This window comes from Oculina patagonica, chromosome 8 (assembly GCF_052425735.1).
Source record: "Oculina patagonica isolate OP01 chromosome 8, crgOcupat, whole genome shotgun sequence".
Taxonomy (NCBI): Eukaryota; Metazoa; Cnidaria; class Anthozoa; order Scleractinia; family Oculinidae; genus Oculina; species Oculina patagonica.
Window position 1 is genome coordinate 31348185 of NC_135765.1, and position 4597 is coordinate 31352781.

Genomic DNA, 4597 nt, shown 5'->3' on the forward strand with positions numbered 1-4597 from the left:
AAATTGCCGCTATAAATCACCACTGCGCAGTTTTTTTCTCTTTCAATACCGGCGACTTTTGGTGGAACCACACGAATCCAATCATGGCCTCTGTTTTGTTTGCATTATATTTCACCGGATCAAAATCTGTTTCGTTGATTTTTTATGACAAAATGCTTTAAGAACACCTTGTATATCCCTTAGAAAAAAATTCTCGTAATTAAGTTTTTGAGGTCGTCACAAAGATAACTTATCGAATAACTATTAGCCTTTTTAATCAGATAATTGAGATATTTTTCATGCCGTCAAAGTATAAGAAGCTATGTGTGACAGATGTTGTCAACGGAACTTTATTAATACTCGCCAACAAAAGCAACGAAATGGCAAAATGTGTTTTTAAAATGAAAAGAAGAACCTATAAGGCTTTTAACATGGCCAAGCTTTTTTTTTAATCAACGTGCACGTAATTTCCACAAGAAAATATCAACTGATCAACTGAGCTGTAAGGGCGGTAAAGTTCTCGAGAGAAAACAAGGCAAAACAGCCTTCGATTTTGTTCACACGGAAATTAAGTAGCATCCGACCTCACAGGAAGCAAGATTGTCAAGACTGCTAGCAAGATACCATTCCATAATCTTGATAAGTTTTTAATAGTTTTGCACGGGGATTATTTCGATCAGGGCACGATCAAACTTCAATAAAAAATCAAGAGCAAACACAAAACCGACGTAGCCACTTTTTTCACCGCATTATAATTTTCCAGTTATCAGATCTAGCTTTACTCTGCGAGACAGTGATTCCCTGCCGCCGTGTGAGAGAAGGGGAAAAGTTTATCTGCTATTCGATCTATTACAACTATCAGAAAGACGATTTCTTTCTGTGTTTATGATCGGATAACATTTAAGAAAAAGAAGGCTAGCTCGCGCGTGTTAAACTTTTTAAATATGAGAGAAAGGTTGGAAGAATTCAAATGTTTATCTAAATCAAAGTCAAGGATTAACAAAAGTATTTTCAATTTTTTTCCAAACATTTTGTGTTTTTTAACAAGCTACGCAAACAGAAAGCAGCAGTTTTCCATTTCTTTTCTGAAATAAAACAACAAAATGTAGTGGTGGTTCATATTAAGCTTCTTACTCATAAAAACTGTTAAAACAAGGCTGTCATGAACCAGCAATCGACGTAATACACATGTGAGACAAATTCTACGCCGAAGGGACATATTTAACCCTTAAGAGGAATACGATGGCGAAGAGTTTCGAATTCTTTTTCGATTTCGGGAGGACTCATTGACCGAAGGACAGACAGAGAAGAGGACACGCGACACGATGAGAGAGTGAGGAATGACAGAGATGAGCGGAATCGGTGAAGAAAGGAAAGTCACGGCCCGCTCAATGTGGAACTCTGATATGTCCCGCAAATGACTTCCTGTTCGGGCCATTATCAAACTCTTGCTATAGCGTATTAACAGGCGCTGGTTTGACGTCTGCGACTGTTTTACACACATGACCCGGTGATGTAGGCGCCTTTCCGCCGCCTGTTTTTCTTGATTCATGGCGTTGCAAATCGTGTTAATTCTTACTTTGGAGTTTCATTCGCCTCCAGCATCCTTGGAGCTGACATGTCCCGATGATTCCGTTTAATTTTTTTTCAAAATTTGAAAATTTCGCCATATAATACCAACGGCGCCCGGCTAGCTCAGTCGGTAGAGCATGAGACTCTTAATCTCAGGGTCGTGGGTTCGAGCCCCACGTTGGGCGACAATTATTTTTATTCTTTTTCTTTTCCTTCTTCTTTCTCCTTTTCATTACTCTTTTCGTTTTTAAGAAGCCCAAAACTACTTTGCTTTTATTTTTCATACGACATTGGTATCAAGGACGGGCACTTCCCAGCAACTGATAGTCTATGAAACTGTAAGTACTCGGAGACAAATTTCAAAAACAGAAAGTGATCCACGGGGGGTACTCCCTTATTAGGTCTTAACGGAGACGTGCGGCCCGATAGGGTATGGTTTTCACGCTTTTTTGTCTTGAACGGGGTATATATATCACCCCTTCTTGTCTTAAACGGGGTATCTTTACATGGACCACTTAATGTCAAACAAGATAGGCTTATATGCCTGCAGAAGTATAAATTTATGCAAACTTAACCACAAGCCGAATTTTCACAAATTCTTCAGTATTGCTGACATACGTTGATTTCGGCATTGATAGCTTAATTCACGATTATATTAACAAAGCCATTGACGTACATGTTTATGTCTTAGACAAGGTATCAAAAATTGGCATTCTTAGGTTCGTGTCTTAAACAGGATCAGGATTTAGGTATAAACAAAAAAACTAAAAAAATGTTGTCAACAGTGTCATTTTGTGTAGTTAACACAAACGTTTCGGGCATAGCCCTTCATCAGTGTGAAAACCGTTTTCCAATTTGAAAGTGTCACGCATCTACTGGGAATTTTTAATCCGCATTTGTCAAGATTTAGGTAGCCTGTGTACAGCCGTCCCGCTCTCCTCAACAAAAAATCCCTCCCCGATTTTTTTTGAGGGGAGCGGGACGGCTGTACACAGGCTAGATTTAGGAGGCCGGGGCACACCTCCCTTTCACGAGATTATTTTTGATTACCTCCCCCTCCCCCCCCGGGAAAGTGACTCAAAAAGTGGTTTAGTCTGCCATGGAGTAACAATACTGTGTGCGATTCTCTTCTATCTTTATAACTCTGATATCCTGAGGTCTTCGTTCCTCTTGTTCACCAGTTTCCATATTGTGTGTTGTTAAGCGTTTGCTCCAACACCAATTTATAATTTCCTTCAATCCGAGACGATAGCTTTGAACAAATGTGATACAGATGATGGGATTGATTGCAGCGGACAAGTAAAGAGTACAATACGCCACAAACCACAACACTGCAGAAAACAAACAAGGTAATGCAAATTTATATTCCAAATGCAGAAGCGCAAATAGCATTGGAAGAAAACAGATGTAAAATGAAGCCATTATACAGATGGTCATCTTGATCGCTCGTCGTTTTCTTTGATCTTTCTTATGCACTGCTCTGCATTGAAGAGCTTTGTCTCGTCTTCGTAGAGTTACGACTATGACGGAATATAAAATCGTCATGACAACCAATGGTAAAATCTGAAAAAGAGCGGTAAACACCCTTAAATAATGTAATGGGACACTTTGTGCATGATACATAGTGTAAGGATCGGACTAAAAGCACGTGGTAGAGAGAACGATTTGACTTCGGTGTATGTTGTCGTTTGTTACTCGGCTACGCGATTAAAACAGTGAAAACGGCTTCAGGAACTGTCTATATCTTCCTGTGTGACGTTTATTACATTGGTGGCAGCGGTCTGGGATTCGAAGTGACCAGAAATGAGTGACGGAGAAGAGGAAATTCCCAAAGGCGCCGAAGGCGGTCTTCCAACAGAAACCGGCGCGCCAAAACAAGAAGCGAAGCCACTACCAAAAGCTTCAAAAAGTGCATCGCAGGAGGAGAGTTCTGAAATTCAGCAGCTTGTGAATACCTTATCCCAGGCCCTGAAGCAGAGCATGGTGGTTTCTAGCGAAACGGAATCCAGGAGGAACGTACGAGCTCCGCGTGTTTATTCAGTGGGTCAAAATTTCAAAACATGGCTTTCGCAGTTTCTTCAGTATGCAAATCTCGTACATATCAAGCCTTCAGATCGTCGAGCTTATTTGCTCACCCTACTGGATCAACCGGCCTACAAAGCGGTTGAGCTGCTCAAGCTTTCGGGATCGTTAACTTTCGAGGAATTCACGGCACAACTGATCCAAAGGTTTGATTCGGGCAAGACGAAAGAAGATTATAAATTGCAGTTACGGGCTAGGTGTCAAAGGCCAAATGAGGACTTCGAAGCATTCGCCGATCATTTAATGGAGCTAGTTGAAAATGCCTACCCAGAGGCAGCTTATTCCTTCAAGGTGGAACTGGCAAGAGATCAGTTTATTCAAGGAGTGGCAATCAGTGATGATTTACGAGAAAAAGTTTTCATGAGTCAACCGGCGTCGCTTTTGGAGGCTGTTCGTGTTGTTCGTCGGTTGGAAAGCGCGCGTAAAGCTTGCCAGGCCGTGCCATCTGTGGAAAAGAAAAAGTCGGTGAATGTGGTGAGTGCTTCAGCGGATGGTGACAAAATTTCGACTGAGATTCGTGAGCTTAAGGAGATAGTCCTTGGTATGAATGTGAAAATTCAAGAGCTGGAAAGGAAAGCTGAATCGACGTCGACTGCACGGCGCCGCAATGATGGGGTGTGTTTTGCGCGAACCTGGCCATTTTGCTCGGAGTTGTCCATACAAAGAAGGGGGAAACAGAGCTCGGGGCCTGCCGAGGGCCAGGCAGTCCCCGTGAGGCCCACAGTGGTGGCCCAAGCACCAGAAGTCGCCAATGAGGTAAACAACCCTGCTTTTATAAGTAACAATGTACTTTCTGCCATATCAGACTCTGGAATCTATATTTCAGGACTTGTCAACCATAGTGTAACTTGTATATTGCTAGACACTGGTGCAACTGTTAGTGTTTTGAATGAGGAAACATGGAGAAAAAGTGGACATGTCTCAAAAGTCAACCCAGTGACTGGGACCCTGACCACTGCAAATG

General features: G+C 41.9%; 1 non-coding gene across 1 annotated transcript; it reads left to right on the plus strand.

The window, feature by feature from the left end:
* Positions 1-1663: 1663 nt before the first annotated feature.
* Trnak-cuu (transfer RNA lysine (anticodon CUU)) lies at positions 1664-1736 on the plus strand. The gene has a single exon. It is a non-coding gene; the product is annotated as a tRNA-Lys (tRNA).
* The last annotated feature ends 2861 nt before the right edge of the window (positions 1737-4597 follow it).